Genomic DNA, 18,315 nt, shown 5'->3' with positions numbered 1-18,315 from the left:
AAGCACAACTATATGAAATCACTGTGAACAACTGATTGTACACTTTGAATGTATGTTATGTGATTCTATCTCAAAAATTGCATAGAAAAATAAACACAATCCACAACGACCACAGCAAAGCCAAACTGGTTAATGTGTGTGGTCAGTTTGAAGAGTATTACAGTTAATCGGCATAAGAAAACTTGAAATGCCCTGAAATCTTATGGTTCATCTCTGAAATTTCATGGAGAGATTCAAAAATTTCAAAAGATTCCTAAAAATTTAATTTCCTTACCAATAATCAGTTGTGAACCTGAAAGAAACTTTCCTAAATTATCAACAATACAAGGTAAATTTCAATCAAATACCGGTTTAATTTTTGAATCTCTCCAAAAAATGATAAAGTTATCATATGAAGAGGAAACAAGTATGCTGTAGAAAAAATTTTTATAGAGACAGTTAATAAAAATATGCTATTTTTCTGAAAAAAAAAAAAAAGATTAATGCACATAAGTCGGTAATGTTCCTATACACTAGTAAGGACCTAAAGGAAGAGGCAATAAAAAAAAAAAATTCCATTCATGATAGCAACTAAAAAAATCAAGTACCTAGGAACAAACTTAACCAAGGATATAAAAGACATCTACACAGAAAACTACAAATCTAACTTAAAGAAATAAAAAAGGACCTAAATAGGTGGAAAAATATTCCATGATCATGAACAGAAAGACTAAATATGGTTAAGGTGTCAATTCTACCCAAACTGATCTACAGATTCAATGCAATCCCAATCCAATTTCCAAAACCAACTTTGTAGACTTGGAAAAGTTAGTTATCAAGTTTATTTGGAAGGGAAATGGGCCTTGAATTGCCAAAAAAACATCCTAAAAAAGAAGAATGAAGTGGGAGGACTTAAACTTCCAGACTTTGAAGCCTACTATAAAGCTACAGTGGTCAAAACAGCATGAGACTGGCATAAAGATAGACATATTCATCAACAGAATTGAACTGAGAGTTCAGAAATAGACCCCAGATATATGGTTGATGGATTTTTGATAAGGTCCCCAAATCCACTGAACTGGGACAGAACAGTCTCTTCAACAAATAGGGCTAGAAGAACTGGATAGCCATAACAAAAAGAATGAAGGAGGACTCCTACCTCACACCCTAAACAAAAATTAACTCAAAGTGGAGCAAAGATCTCAATAAAAGAGACAGTACCATAAAACTTCTAAGAGATAATGTAGGGAAACATCTTCAAGACCTAGTAATAGGAGGTTGCTTCTTCGACCTTATGCCCAAAGCACAAGCAATGAAAGAAAAAATAGATAAATGGGAACTCCTCAAAATCAAAAGCTTCTGTACCTCAAAGGAATTTGCCAAAAAGGTGAAGAGGCAGCCAACTCAATGGGAGAAAATACTTGGAAACCATGTATCTGAGAAGAGACTAATATCTTGCATATATAAATCCTATAACTCAATGACAATACTACAAACAGCCCAATTATCAAATGGGCAAAAGATATGAAAAGACATTTCTCCAAAGAGGAAATACAAAATGGCTAAAATACACAGGAAAAAAAGGTTCATCTGAACTAGCTATTAGGGAGATGCAAATCAAGACCACAATGAGACACTATCTCACATCAATAAAAATGGCTGTCATCAAACAAACAGGAAACTACAAATCCTGGAAAGGACGTGGAGAAATTGGAACTCTTATTTATTGCTGGTGGGACTGTATAATGGTACAGCCACTCTGGAAGACAGTTTGGTAGTTTCTCAGAAAACTAGATATTGATCTGGCAATTCCACTTCTCAGTATATACCTAGAAGATTTGAAAGCAGTGACATGAACAGACATTTGTACACTGGTGTTCACAGAAGCATTGTTCACAATTGCCAAGAGATGGAAACAATCCAAGTGTCCTTCAACAGATGAGTGGATAAACAAAATGTGGTATATCCATATGATGAAATACTATGCAGTAGTAAGAAGCAACAAGGTCTTGAAACATATTGCAACATGGATGAACCTTGAAGATACAATTCTGAGTGAAATAACTCAGACACAAAAGGAGAGATATTGCATGTTACCACTTCTAGGAACCCTCTGAACAATGTAAAATCAATGCCTTATAAGACTACTGGGGACCTAATGACAGACAGTAGCTAGTGAAGGGAATGATAATCTAATACACTCAGGTATGTTAATGATGGTGAATTCAAAGGTATGTTAATGGATAGAGGTGAAAATTGTTTGTTCATAGGATTATAAGTCTCAGAGCTGTATTGAAGGCAAATAGGAATGAAAGGGGTTGTTTAAAGGCATGTTTCCCACAGATCAGCACCACAAACATAGATAGATACTTCCATGATATACTTGTAAGGTAAGACAGTAGCATAGAAAGTTGACAACAGAAGGGTATATGGGAAAAATCTTCACATTGAATACTAGGGACTATAATTAATAGGAATACCATACTAGTATTACACAATTAGCAGGGACAAATAATTAAGGGCTGACAAGAGCTACAAGATGCTTTGAGTCGTCAAGCCCTTGATATTGAGGCTTGCTTGGATGAACCTTATGGCTGTAAAGAGGAGGCTGAGCCCATCTGTAATTATGCCTAGGAGTCATCACCAGAGAACCTCTTTTCTTGCTCAAATGTGGACTTTCTCTAAGCCTAACTCTGCAAATATATTCATCACCCTCACCCTGACATGGGACAGGACCCCCAAGATGAATGAGCCCTCCTGGTGACATGGGACATGGGTTCCAGGAATGAGCCTGACCCTGGCTTTGAGGGGTTAAGAATGCCTTTTTTTACCAAAAGGGGGCAAAGAAAGGCAACAAAATAAGGTTTTACTAGCTAAGGGAATTCAAATAGAGTCAAGAGGTTGTCCTGGATGTTACTCCTATGCAAGCTTCATCTACATATGGCAAATGACCACAATATGAAAAGCCCAAGTCAACAATAGTCCAGAAAACATTAAAGAATACTGAAATCCCTATCTGACTCTATAAAAGTTGCATTCACTAAGTTTATCTGTCAGAAATGTAAATTCTTCAGAGTGCTCCTATGCCAGCTAAGTCCCCAAACCCAGAAGCAATAGCCTCTTCAAGAACATCAACCAGATGTGTCCCCTTTGCTCATGAATTTGACACCCCTTTTCAACATGAACAGGTTAGGATTGTCACTGCCTAGACATCCCCAAATATTGGGAAAGTGATTCAACTAGAGGAAGAGGTAGCAACAGAAAAGATGGAATTTAAAGGATTACAAATACTGAATCTTTATATAATTTTCTTTTTCTCAGTTGCTAGGGTATTAGAATAGTTAGAAGGAAAGAAATGGAATGGAACTGTAACCCATAACATCCTTTGAAATTTGTTCTATAGCTACTCATTAAATTGTAATTTGAAAGCTATAACTTTTTGTATATATGTTTTATTTCACAATAGGGAAATAACTGAAACTATGGTACTATAACTCATAATAACTTTGGAAATTTCCTATTTATCTACTTGTTAAATCATACTTTGAAAGATATTACCTTTTTTGTACATATGGTATATTTCATAATAAGGAAACAACTGCAACTGTGGGATTGTAATCTAATATTCTTTGAAATTTGTTCTCTAACTACTTGTTAAATTGCACTTTGGAAGTTATCACTTTAATGCATATGTTATATTCTACAATAAAAATTACAAAAAATGAAAAGAATCAAGGATACTGGGTTGCAGTTCAACTGTTTCAAGTATTTCCTCCTAGGTATTCTAATGCACTAAAAACTAAAAAGGGCTATCTTTATCATGTATAAGAATAACCTCCAGAAGACCTCTTGACTCCATTTGAAACCTCTCAGCCACTGAAACTTTATTTTGTTTCATTTCTCTTCCTCCTTTTGGTCCAGAAGGCTTTCTCAATCCTATGATGTCAGGCCCATGCTCTTCCCCAGGAATCATGTCCCACATTGCCAGGGAGGTTTACACACTTGGGAGTCCTGTCCCATGTAGGGGAGAGGGCAGTGAGTTTACCTGCAGAGTTGGCTTAGAGGGAGAGGCCACATCTGAGCAACAAATGAGGTTCTCTGGGCTCCACCCCTATTATTGACCCCTAGTACTGATGTGGTACATTTGTCACTGCTGATGAAAGAATATTAAGAGATTACTGTTAACTGTATTCTGTAGTTTGCAACTGGAACATTTTCCCCATAAACCATTCTATAATTAACTCTTTGTACAAGTATTGTACATTTGTACTAATTCTTGAAAGAACTTATTTATATTTGTAGTGTTAATCAAAAACAACATCTATCACAATGTTCACTGTGTTATTCAATCCCATATTTTAACCTCTAGCTTTCATTCTGGTGACATACATGACTCTAAATAACCCTTTTCAACCATATTCACCTACAATTCAGCACTATTACTTATACTCCCAATAACAAGCAACACTCACCTCTATCCATTTCCAAGCATTTAAGTTCAACCTTGTTAAAAATTCTATACATATTAGGCAACCTCTCCCCAGTCTCTATCCTCATTCTATTTCTTGGTAACCTGTATTCTAAGTTTTATGACTACAGTTTACATATTCTAGTTAGTTCACATTAGTGAAATCATACATTTGTTCTTTTGTGTCTTACTTATTTCACTCAGCATTATGTCCTCAAGGTTCATCCATGTTGCTGCATGTTTCAGGACTTTATTCCTTCTCTTTGAAACTTTTTAAGGTGCCAAGGGTCTGCAGTACTGGCACAACAGAGAAAAAACTGGTTGCTGAGACTCTAGACTAAAAGAATCTAGCAGTCACAAGAGGCTTGATTACCTGTTTACCTGTCCTGCTGGGGCTCCAGAACTTCAGGCAGTCGGCCTCCTTCTTAGGAACCTTGGTCCCATCTGGGTCGCCAAATTGATACCACTCAAAAGCAGCAGGTTCTCTGCCCTATGTTCTCAACTGACCAATTCCCGAGGCCCTGGGGTTTCAAAGAGAGAAAAAGTTTATTGCTAGGCATGAAGCAGGAGATCAGATGGCCTTTCAGCCTAAAAATCTGTCTCCCTGAACTGCAGTAACTTGGATAGTTTTATAGTATCAAATGATCGGCAGGTTTTAGGATAAAGACCACAATGTCCTGAGATAATGAGAATAGAGATGATCTAATTATTGAGCACATACCAAATGATTACATGCTTAATCACAGAATGTAAGAAAATAGTGGCCTTAATATGATGATGGGCAGAACTTTTAGTATTATAATTAGGTATAGGTCACTTATAAAGTTTAAGCTGTTGTGCATGTCAAGTGGTCCAATTTTGGTTAGATCTAGATCTGTTTATCAAGATAGCTTTGGAATTGGGGTGGGTTAGTTCTGGGTTAACTCAAAGCCTTTCATTATAAGCATTAGAAGCTGTTTTTAGTGATCATAAGACTCTAAAAGTTGAAAAACTGGGTAAAGGGATACAAGTGAGGGTCAGACATAAGGTATTTACAAACACAAGATCACAAGATACATGCTATTTAGTTATACAACCATTATCAGAGATCAAGGCATCTGGATTACAGTTCAGCAATTTCAGGTATTTCCCTCTGTCTACTCTACCAGAGAGTAAAACAGAATATCTATGTAATGATTCAGTAATCATAATCATCCCCTAAATCTTAACTTCTCAGCTACAGGCCTATTTATATTTTCTATTTCTTTTTGATTCAGTTTTGGTAGTTTCTGTTCTTCTCCTCTAGGTATTTGCCCATTTCATCTTGGTTAACCAATTTGTTAGCACAGTATTCTCTTATAATCCTTTTCATTTCTGCAAAGTCAGTAGGAATATCTCCTCTTTCATTTTTGATTTTAGTAATATGAGTAAATTCCCAAATTCCCCAGTTTACACAGCAGCTTTGTGCATCCTAATTTCCCAAAGAAACTCCCTAGCTGGCTTTTCTCCTCAGGCATTAGTCAGTCTATCATATGTCTCAAACCTCAATCTTTTGCCCCAGGTGATTGTGGGGTTTTTGTTTGCCTTTTTTGTTTGCAATGCTTTTGAGTAGTACCTGCTGCTTTTACACAGGTTTGGAATTAGGTGAAACAGTTATGAAAGCTTTGAGTCGGCCCTTTCAGATAGCCTCCAGACAGGTTAGAATAGAAAAACACAGTTATTTGTGAATAAGAAATGCTCTGCCCCCTCTAGAACCAGAAACCAGTGTCCCACCCAGGCACTTGGGCTGCACACCTCAAGACTGCTGTGAGCTGGGAGCAGTGGGACAAGGACAAGTAATAATGCCACAAAGCTTTCCTGCAGATTTTAAAATTTCTTCTTCTTGACTGAGCATTCACTTATTTGCTGTAAACCTTTGTTTTCCAGAGTTCTGGCAAAGTTGTTTCTGATGGTTTCTGCTTATTTTTTGATGTTTCTGTGGAAGAACAAGAGTTTGGAGATACCTACTCAACCATTTTGCTGAAGTCACTCCTTTCAGTTAAGTTTTAATTTACAATTCTCTTATATGAGAGAAGTTGAGCATCTTTTTATATGTTCAAGACCATTCGTACTTCTTTTTTTTGGTAACTTGTTCCATTTTTTTTTGTTTGGACTCTCTTTTTGTTATATATTTCTAAGAACCCTTTATATGTTAGAAAAGGCTTCTGTCTATGGTATAGTTTCCATTTTTTTATCCCCTGGTTTGTCATTTGAATTTTTATTTTGCTAATGGTGGGTTTCATTATTTTTTTAATGTAGTAGATGTTACCAATGTTTTTTTTTTTTTTTTCCCATAGCTTTTGGATTTGAATTTTAATTAGAATGGCTTACCCATTCCAAGGATATATAGTGATTTGCTTGGCACCATTTAAACAAAGAGCTAACTAGTCTTCCCCTCCCCTGAACAGGGATGATGTAACCTCTCCTCAGAGACTAAAAGGGTGCATTTACAATTTAAAGACAATGACTACCTGGCACTTAAAAGACCTATTGCCCTTGTTTTAAATTTCAAACAGTTAAAAAACAAACAAACATTCTGACTGAGTCATTTAAGTCCTTGACTATAGTCTAGGGTCACTGGGAAAACCCACAATCTCCTCAGCCTAACCTCCAACTTGGTTATAATTGGAATCCTCTCTATCTTTTCAGAATCATTCCTTTATCACCATCACTTGATAGTTATAAGAACACAGATTTTTTTCCCCACTAATTTGAATAGTTTTCTGATTTAAAAAAACACTTTAAACTTTTCACCTGAACAAAGTAATGTAAGTCCACAGTATGAAACTTGGAAATTACAGAAAAAAGTGACAATGGGGGAAGTATCACCCATAATCTTACCACTCAGAAGCAACCACTTAACTCTTTGGCTTCTTTCTTTCTTTCTCTTTCTTTTTTCCTCAAACTGAAATGCCTTTATTATTTTCGCTGATAATATAAGATCAAGATGAAAGATTGAATAATGAAAAAAAGTAAAAGTCCTCCTTTAAATCCCAACCCCTGGAGACAACTATTGTTTTATGTATATGTCCTTTTAGATTTTTTTAAATGTCATTGTAAACACACACTCACCCACTTTAAAAAATATTTTCAATTATGGAAATTTTTAAACTTATGCTGAAATAGGAGGAAGGGCATAAAGAATCCAATGTTACTGTCACCCAACTTCAACAAGTATCAATACAAGATCAATCTGGTCAATCTTCTCTAGACTGACTAGAGAAGAAACAGAAGACCTCAACCAACCAATCACAAGCAAAGAGATCCAATCAGTCATCAAAAAGCTTCCCACAAATAAATGCTTAGGGCCAGATGGCTTCACAGGGGAATTCTACCAAACTTTCCAAAAAGAACTGACACCAATCTTACTTAAACTCTTTCAAAACATCGAAGAAAATGGAACACTACCTAACTCATTTTATGAAGCTAACATCAATCTAATACCAAAACCAGGCAAAGATGCTACAAAAAAGGAAAACTACAGGCCAATCTCCCTAATGAATATAGATGCAAAAATCCTCAACAAAATACTTGCAAATTGAATCCAAAGACACATTAAAAAAATCATACACCATCACCAAATGGGGTTCATTCCAGGCATGCAAGGATAGGTCAACATAAGAAAATCAATGTATTACAACACATCAACAAATCAAAAAGGAAAAATCAAATGATCATCTCAATAGATGCTGAAAAAGCATTCGACAAAATCAAACATCCCTTTTTGATAAAAACACTTCAAAAGGTAGGAATTGAAGGAAACTTCCTCAATATGATAAAGAGCATATATGAAAAACCCACAACCAGCATAGCACTCAATGGTGAGACTGAAAGCCTTCCCTCTAAGATCAGGAACAAGACAAGGATGCCCGCTATCACCACTGTTATTCAATATTGTGCTGGAAGTGCTAGCCAGGGCAATCTGGCAAGACAAAGAAATAAAAGGCATCCAAATTGGAAAGGAAGAAGTAAAACTGTCATTGTTTGCAGACGATATGATCTTATATCTGGAAAACCCCGAGAAATAGATGATACAGCTACTAAGAGCTAATAAACAAATTTAGCAAAGTAGCGGGATACAAGATTAATGCACATAAGTCAATAATGTTTCTATATGCTAGAAATGAACAAACTGAAGAGACACCCAAGAAAAAGATACCATTTCCAATAGCAACTAAAAAAATCAAGTACCTAGGAATAAACTTAACCAAAGATGTAAAAGACCTATACAAAGAAAACAATATAACTTTACTAAAAGAAATAGAAGGGGACCATAAAAGATGGAAAAATATTCCATGTTCATGGATAGGAAGGCTAAATGTCATTAAGATGTGAATTCTACCCAAACTCATCTACAGATTCAATGCAATCCCAATCAAAATTCCAACAACCTACTTTGCAGACTTGGAAAAGCTAGTTATCAAATTTATTTGGAAAGGGAAGATGCCTTGAATTGCTAAAGACACCCTAAAAAAGAAAAACGAAATGGGAGGATTTACACTCCCTGACTTTGAAGCTTATTATAAAGCCACAGTTGTCAAAACAGCATGGTACTGGCACAAAGACAGACATATAGATCAATGGAACTGAATTGAGAATTCAGAGATAGACCCTCAGATCTATGGCCGACTGATCTTTGATAAGGCCCCCAAAGTCACTGAACTGGGTCATAATGGTCTTTTCAACAAATGGGGCTGGGAGAGTTGAATATCCATATCCAAAAGAATGAAAGAGGACCCCTACCTCACCCCCTACACAAAAATTAACTCAAAATGGATCAAAGATCTCAATAAAAAATAAAGTACCATAAAAGTCCTAGAAGATAATGTAGGGAAACATCTTTAAGACCTTGTATTAGGCGGCCACTTCCTAGACTTTATACCCAAAGCACAAGCAACAAAAGAAAAAATAGATAAATGGGAACTCCTCAAGCTTGAAGTTTCTGTACCTCAAAGGAATTTCTCAAAAAGGTAAAGAGGCAGCCAACTCAATGGGAAAAAATTTTTGGAAACCATGTATCTGACAAAAGACTGATATCTTGCATATATAAAGAAATCCTACAACTCAATGACAATAGTTCAGACGGCCCAATTATAAAATGGGCAAAAGACATGAAAAGACAGTTCTCTGAAGAGGAAATACAAATGGCCAAGAAACACATGAAAAAATGTTCAGCTTCACTAGCTATTAGAGAGATGCAAATTAAGACCACAATGAGATACCATCTCACACCAATTAGAATGGCTGCCATTAAACAAATGCTGGAGGGGATGTGGAGAAATTGGAACTCTTATTCATTGTTGGTGGGACTGTATAATGGTTTAGCCACTCTGGAAGTCAGTCTGGCAGTTCCTTAGAAAACTAGATATAGAGTTATCCTTCAATCCAGCGATTGCACTTCTCGGTATATATCTGGAAGATCGGAAAGCAGTGACACGAACAGATATCTGCACGCCAATGTTCATAGCAGCATTACTCACAGTTGCCAAGAGATGGAAACAACCCAAATGTCCTTCAACAGATGAATGGATAAATAAAATGTGGTATATACACACGATGGAATACTACACGGCAGTAAGAAGGAACGATGTCGTGAAACATATGACAACATGGATGAACCTTGAAGACATAATGCTGAGCAAAATAAGCCAGGCACAAAAAGACAAATATTATATGCTACCACTAATGTGAACTTTGAAAAATGTAAAACAAATGGTTTATAATGTAGAATGTAGGGGAACTAGTGATAGAAAGCAATTAAGGAAGGGGGAATAATAATCCAATAAGAACAGATAAGCTATCGTGGGTAAATTTAATGTTCTGGGACTGCCCAGGAATGACTATGGTCTGTTAATTTCTGATGGGTATAGTAGGAACAAGTTCACAGAAATGTTGCTGTATCAGGTTACTTTCTTGGGGTAGAGTAGGAACATGTTGGAAGTAAAGGAGTTATCTTAGGTTAGTTGTCTTTTTCTTACTCCCTTGTTATGGTCTCTTTGAAATGTTCTTTTATTGTATTTTTTTTTAAATTTTTAAATTTTTTTTTTATTTTTCATACAGTTGATTTAAAAAAAAAAACAACAAGGAAAAAAATATGTAGAGCCCCCTTGAGGAGCTGGTGGAGAATGCAGGGGTATTGGCCTGCCCCACAGCGATGGTTGCTAACATGTCCACAGACATAGGGGACTGGTGGTCTGACGGGTTGAGCCCTCTACCACAGGATTTGCCCTTGGGAAGACTGTTGCTGCAAAGGAGAGGCCTAGCCTATAATTGTGCCTAAGAGCCTCCTCCCGAATGCCTCTTTGTTGCTCAGATGTGGTCCTCTCTCTCTACCTAAGCCAACTTGAAAGGTGAAATCACTGCCCTCCCCCCTATGTGGGATCAGACATCCAGGGGAGTGAATCTCCCCGGCAACATGGAATATGACTCCCGGGGAGGAATGTAGACCCGGAATCGTGGGACAGAGAACATCTTCTTGACCAAAAGGGGGAAGTGAATGGAAATGAAATAAACTTCAGTGGCAGAGAGATTCCAAAAGGAGCCGAGAGGTCACTCTGGTGGGCACTCTTAAGCACAATATAGACAACCCTTTTCAGGTTCTAATGAATTGGGGTAGCTGGTGGTAGACACCTGAAACTATCAAACTACAACCCAGAACCCATGAATCTTGAAGACAATTGTATAAAAATGTAGCTTATGAGGGGTAACAATGGGATTGGGAAAGCCATATGGACCACACTCCCCTTTGTCTAGTTTATGGATGGATGAGTAGAAAAATAGGGGAAACAAACAAACAAACAAAAAGACAAAGGCACCCAGTGTTCTTTTTTACTTTAATTGCTCTTTTCCACTTTAATTATTATTCTTGTTATTTTTGTGTGTGTGCTAATGAAGGTGTCAGGGATTGATTTAGGTGATGAATGTACAACTATGTAATGGTACTGTGAACAATCGAATGTACGATTTGTTTTGTATGACTGCGTGGTATGTGAATATATCTCAGTAAAATGAAGATTAAAAAAATGAATATTAAAAGAAAAACCTAACAGAAGTTAATCAGGTGGATATTATTTCATCCACACACTTTTTTTCAATAGAAAACGTGTGTTTTTCTGCTTGCTGCAATTGTCCCCTAACTTGGTTTTCCTGCCCCTGTATTTGCCCGCTATTATCTATTCTTAACATGCAGCAAGAGCAATCCTTCTACAATGTATTGAGATCATTCTTTCCTCTAGAAGCACTGAAATAGCTCCCAATTTCTTTTAGAGTAAGAGCCAAAGTCCTTACTGTGGCTACAAGTGTCTCAATCTACTCAGTCCCTGACTCCTTTGATCTTTTCTCCTACTACTCTCTTTCTTGCTCTCTGCTCTCCAGCCAAACCCAGTGTGCTGGTTTGGATGTATTCTATCCCCCCAAAAGCCATGTTCTTTGATGCAATCTTGTGGGGGCAGATGTATTCATGTTGATTAGGTTGGAATCCTTTGATTGAATGCTTCCATAGAGATGTGACTCAATCGCCTGTGAGTGAAATGCTTGATTGGATAATTTCCATGGAGATACAGACCTGGCCTATTCAGAGTGGGTCTTGATTTGATCACTGGAGTCCTATAAAAGAGTTCACAAACAGAAGGACCTCAGAGCAGCTGCAGCTGGAAGACACATTTTGAAGACGGCTGTTGAAAGCTGACAGTGACATTTGGAGAACACAATTTTGAAACTCAACCTGGGAGCAAGCAGATGCCAGCAATGTGCCTTCCCAGCTAACAGAGGTTTTCTGGATGCCATTGACCTTCCTTTGGTGAAGGTATACTTGTGTTGATACCTTAAATTGAACATTTTCATGGCCTTCAGACCATAACTTTGTACCCAAAAAAAAAACCCTTTATAAAAGCCAATCCATTTCTGGTATTTTGCATAATGGCAGTATTAGCAAACCAGAACACCTGGTCTCCTCGATGGTCCTGCAACATGCCAGGGACCCTTTGCTGTAGTTCCTTTACACTGACTTCTCCTTCATTAGTTTTCTATTGTTGCTGTACAAATTGCCACAAACTTAGAGGTTTAGAACAACCCAACATTATATCATGTTCTGTGGGTCAGGAGCCTGGGAGGGCTTAGCTGCTTCCTCTCTCCAGGTTTTCACCAGGCTGAAATCAACATGCTGGCCAGATGGGCTCTTATTGGAAGCCTGGGGAGGATTCCCCTTCCAGGCTCTTTTCTGTGTGTGTACAATCCAGTTCCTTGTTGTTTTAGGACTGAGTTCCTTGTTTTCTTGCTGGGAGAAAATATTTGGAAACCGTGTATCTGATAAGAGACTGATATGCAACATATATAAAGAAATCCTACAACTCAACAAAAAAAGAACTACTCAATTATAAAAGGGGCAAAAAATATTGTTCCAGTTTGCTAATGCTGCCATTTTGCAAAACACCAGAAATGGATTGGCTTGTATAAAGGAGGTTTATTTGGTTTCAAAGTTACAGTCTTAAGGCCATAAAGTGTCCATGGTAAGGCATCAACAATAGGGTACCTTCTCCGGAGAAAGGCCACTGGCATCTGGAAAACCTCTGTTAGCTGGGAAGGTATGTGGCTGGTGTCTGCTTGCTCCCATGTTGCATTTTAAAAAGGTGTTCTCCAAAATGTCAGCGTCAGCTTTCAAAGGCCATCTTCAAAATGTCTGTCTCAAGTGCAGCCAACATCAGGGGTCCACAACTCCAAGCATCTCTGAGCTAAGCCAGCTAAAATCTGGGTTTGTGCCAGCAATTTTAAAGGACTCCAGTGCTTAAATCAAGACCCATGCTAGATGGGTGGGGCCACACCTCCATGGAAATAATCCAATTCGAATTATCACCCAAAGTTGGGTGGGTTACATCTCCATGGAAACAACCTAGCCAAAAGTTTCCAACCTAATCAACACTAACACATCAGCCCCACAAGACTGCATTAAAAAACATGTCATTTTGGGGGACATAATACATCCTAACTGTCACAGATATGAATAGACATTTTTCTGAAGAAGAAATACAAATGGCTAAAAAGCACATGAAAAAATGTTCATCTTCACAAGCTATTAGGGAAATACAAATCAAAACCACAATGAGATATTACCTCACACCAATAAGAATGGCTGCCATTAAACAAAAAGGAAACTATAAATGCTGGAGAGGATGTAGAGAAATTGGAATTCTTATTCATTGCTGGTGGGAATGTATAATGGTACAACCACTCTGGGGGACAGTTTGGCGGTTCCTCAGAAAACTAGATATCAAGTTGCCCTACAATCCAGCAGTTTCACTTCTCAGTATATCTCCAGAAGATCTGAAAGCAGTGACATGAACAGACATTTGCATTCCAGTGTTCATAGTGGCACTGTTCACAACTGGAAGAGATGGAAACAATCCAACTTTCCTTCAACAGATGAGTGGAAAACAAAATGTGGTTGAACCAGCCATGGTCTTGCTTTACCACATGCCTTTTAGGGACCCCTGCCTAACTCCAGTCTGGGTCTGGCTCTGATTGGGAGGCACAATGCTGAATAATAGTGGTGACGATGGGCATTCTTGTCTCATTCCTGCTCTTAGGGGGAAGGCTTTCAGTCTCTCACCATTTGAGTACTATGTTGGCTGCGTGTTTTTCATATATGTTATCATATTGAGGAAGTTTCCTTCAATTCCTACCTTTTGAAGTGTTTTATTAAAAAGGAATGCTGAATTTTGTCAAATGCTTTTTCAGCATCTATTGAGATGATCATTTGATTTTTACCTTTTGATTTGTTAACGTGTTGTATTACATTGATCGATTTTCTTATGTTGAACCACCCTTACATGCCAGGAATGAACCCCACTTGGTAGTGATGTATGATTCTTTTAATGTGTCTTTGGATTCAATTTGCAAGTATTTTATTGAGAAATTTTGCATCTATATTCATTAGAGAGATTGGCATATAGTTTTCCTTTCTTGAAGTATTTATCTGCTTTTAGTATTAGACTGATGTTACTTCATAAAATAAGTTTAGGTAGTGTTCATTTTCTTCAAGTTTTTTGAAAGAGTTTGATCAGGAATAGAGTCAGTTCTTTTTGGAAAGTTTGGTAAATTCCCCTGTGAAGCAATCTGGCCCCGGGCTTTTATTTGTAGGAATATTTTTGATGACTGATTAGATCTCTTTACTTGTGACTGGTTTGTTGAGGTCTTCTGTTTCTTCTCAGGTCAGTCCTGGTTGTTCATGTGTTTCCAGGAAATTACCCATTTCCTCTAAGTGGTCTAGTTTGTTGGGTTACAGCTTTCATAGTATCTTTTTATGATTTTTAAAATTTCTTCAGGATCCACAGTAATGCCTTCCCCACCACCATTTCTGATTTTGTTTATTTGGGTCTTCTCTCTTTTTTGACTTTGTCAGTCTAGCTAAGGGTTTTTCAATTTTGTTGATCTTAGAGAATAAGCTTTTGTTTTTATTTATTCTCTCTTGCTTTTTTGTTTTTCAGATCACTTATTTCTGCTTTAATCTTTGCTTTCTTCTACTTGCTTTCCCTATCTTCCCAGTAGCTGGTGACCTCGAGCCACCTCTGATCCCTAAGCCAGCTCTCCCCCAACTGCGCCTGTGTGCTGGGTGAGGTCCAAACCAGGTGGAAATCCAATCAGTGCACCAGTTCTCCATGTGCACTAGGGACTGCCAGCCCTGGGAGTGCAGTATGGGCCCTGTGTCATTCAGCAGGGAGTCTGCTTAAGGGCACTGTAGGTCTGGTGATTCCTGGACCTCTGAGTGGATCACTCTCGGCCTGTGGAGCTGTGTATCTCACTCTCCAGCTCAAACGTGCCCCACTCCTTGCCCGCCATGTGCCAGCGAGCCTCTGGGGTGTGGAAAGGGCTCCTGGTGCTTCCCTGTGGTGCCCACGCCTGTCCACACCTCTCGCCCATGCACATAATGGGCTTCCGTGGAAGGAGAGTAAATGTGGTCAACACAGCCCCACTGTTTCCCAGTTTCCCTCATGGGTGCTCCTGGCCATGCAGCTGAGGACTATTGTTACCAGTAGAAAACATGGTCCCAGGTAGTCAGGCCCGCCTGATCCTGCATCAAACAGAAAAACTGGAGGAAAGAAAAACCTTTCAAATCCATTTCCAAGTGAGAAGAATTGGTTGGGCTTTTATAATTCCAAACAAAGAAATGGCCAGAAGCCAGAAGAAAGCAGAAAAGGGGGGTGGGAAATAGGAGAAAGCTGTTTTGTCAGCATCTTCTTGTTATCTTGAAGTCCTGAAGTCCTCCCCTCATTCAGATTTGTTTTTCAAAAAGCCAGTTCTTTATCAAACCATATCCTGGTTTTCTCCTGTGGGCAATGCTGGGAAAGTTCCTAGGAGCAGAGAACAAGTTTTTTTGTTGTTGAGATTAGAACAACAAGTTATTTTAACAAAGGCTTTTCATGGTCAGAATAACTCAAGGCTGCTTGAATGAAGTGATCTTAATAAACAGCTTTTTCTCCTATTGGCTACTGAAGACTATACTAAGCATTTTCCAGCTACAGTTTATATGGAGTATTTTCTACTTATCCGGCTATCACTATCTCCCCAGCTAATTGCTGAGATTGGTGCACAAGAGTGGAGAGCTATTCCCTCCTCTGCTCGGCAGCCATCTCCCTGCTGCCAGCCCCCTGCAGTAGTCCTAGCTGAATAAACTTACCTGTTCTTTGAGATGCAATTTCTCCAATTTTTCATCCAAGTCCCCGCCATGTATTGTAGAGGTCCCTCTGTGGCTCCTCATACCCTAAAACCACTGTCCTGCTTGTTTTCTGCCTTTTCTCTAGTTTCTTTCAAGGAAGAGAAATTTGCTCTGGTTCACCTATTCTGCCATCTTCCCAGAAGTCCTCCTGATCATGGCTTTTGATTAGGAAATTCAGAATGCTGGGTTCCAGCTCTGACCTAAGGTTTCAACGAAATTGAAGGGGCAGGTATATCTAAGATCCTTAGGCAGGTTTGTGGGCTAAAAATTTCATTAAGACTTGATGTTAAAATATTTTTTAATGTTTAATGTAATTTTATTGAAATATAGTTACACCATACCATCATCCAAGGTGTACAAAAATTGCTCACAGTTTCATTACCTAGTTGTGCTTTCAACACCACAATCAATTTTTGAACATATTCATTACTCCAAAAAATAAAAATGAAGAATAAAAATAAAAGTAAAAGAGAACACTCAAAGCATCCCATACCCCTCTTCCCCCTTCATTTCCTTTTTTAAATTTTTAATTGAAATATATTCACATAACATACAATTATCCAAAGTATAAAACAATTGTTCACAGTGTCATCATACTTGTGCATTCATCACAATCAATTTTTGAACATAATCATTACTCCAAAAAACAAAAACAAGAATAAAAATAAATGTAAAAAGAACACCCAAAATGCCCCATACCCTCTTCTCCATATTATTCATTTACGTTTTATCCCCATTTTACTATGCATTTGTCCATATGCTGGGTATCGGGAGTGTGAGCCACAAGGTTTTCACAATCACACGGTCATACCATATAAGCAATATAATTATATGATCACCTTCAAGAATCAAGGATATTGGATTACAATTCAACAGTTTTAGATATTTCCTTTTAACTATTCTAACCAACTAAAAACTAAAAAGGGATATCTATATAATGCATATGAGTTACCTCCAGAATTACCTCTCAACTCCATTTGAAATCTCTCAGCCACTGAAACTTTATTTTGTTTCAATTCTCTTCCTCCTTTTGGTACAGAAGGCTTTCTCAATCATACAATGCAGGGTCCAGGTTCATCCCCAGGAGTAACATTCCACATTGTCAGGGAGATTTATACCCTTGCAAGTCATGACCCACCTAGGGAGGAGGGCAGTGAGTTTACCTGCTGAGTTGGCTTAGAGAGACAGCCACCTCTGATCAAAGAGGCCCTCTGGGGATGACTGTTAGGCACAATTGTGAGTAGGCTTAGCCTCTCCTTTGCAGTAACAAGCTTTATAAGGGCAAGTCCCAAGAACAAGGGCTCAGTCTACTAAGGTGGTCTGCAATGCTTGTGAGAATATCAGGAATTCCCCGGCTGGGGAAGTTTAATATTTCTACATTTTTCCACAGTCCCTCAAGGGGTCATTGCAAATACCTTTTATTCTCTGCCCAAATTACTCTGGGTTGTATCAGGGCTTCATGCTAACCTGTACAAACAACAATATCTTACTCTCTAGTCAAGGTTCCATGTAATTATGGCATTTGAGTAAACCGACCATACAAGTTAAATTATATGCTATGCTACAGAAAATACAGATTTTGCACCATATAACCATATCTTCCTTTGGTCCCACACAGAACCCAAAGTTTTAAAACACAGTTAATATCATCCTCTCCCCTTTAGTCTGATTTACCCCAATCTCAACCAAGTCCATTTCATTCATATCTCCAATCAAGGTCTGGTCTCATTTTTAACCTCTGTAACAGTTGATTCATGGGGCAATGCCAACACTAACAGCTGCAGAACCCTGGTTCTGAGTCCCAGGTGCCACACACTCACCTAAAGCTCCAGAGACTGACCACATCACACACAAACAGCTCAGCATCTCAAAACTGAGAAATAACTGTTACAATTCATGAATAAATGTGACTGCTGTAAGATCTTACAATCTACGAAACTTTATGTAAGCCTTCCCCTTGTCACATTACCATATACTAAATGCTTTTATATATAGATGACATTTACACTGATCCTCTCAGTTCAATTTGGCTTATATTGATGCATTAGTTAGGATGACTAAAAGCTCTACCTGATTGATTAGTTGTTTTTTTTTTTTTTTTTTCCAGTGTGTGTGGTTTCTGATATTTTTAAAGGTTTAC

General features: G+C 38.0%; 1 long non-coding RNA gene across 1 annotated transcript in view; it reads right to left on the bottom strand.

Annotated features, from left to right (window-relative positions):
• Positions 1-18,315, bottom strand: part of LOC119507203 — a 41,499-nt gene that overhangs the window by 5,876 nt on the left and 17,308 nt on the right. The window contains exon 2 of the long non-coding RNA XR_005211164.1: positions 4,821-4,968. This is a non-coding gene — a long non-coding RNA (uncharacterized LOC119507203). The remainder of the gene's footprint in view (positions 1-4,820; positions 4,969-18,315) is intronic.

The sequence above is a fragment of the Choloepus didactylus genome, chromosome 12 (assembly GCF_015220235.1).
Source record: "Choloepus didactylus isolate mChoDid1 chromosome 12, mChoDid1.pri, whole genome shotgun sequence".
NCBI lineage: Eukaryota > Metazoa > Chordata > Mammalia > Pilosa > Megalonychidae > Choloepus > Choloepus didactylus.
The sequence above is the reverse complement of the archived record's forward strand: the minus strand, read 5'-3'. Positions and strand labels throughout refer to the sequence as shown.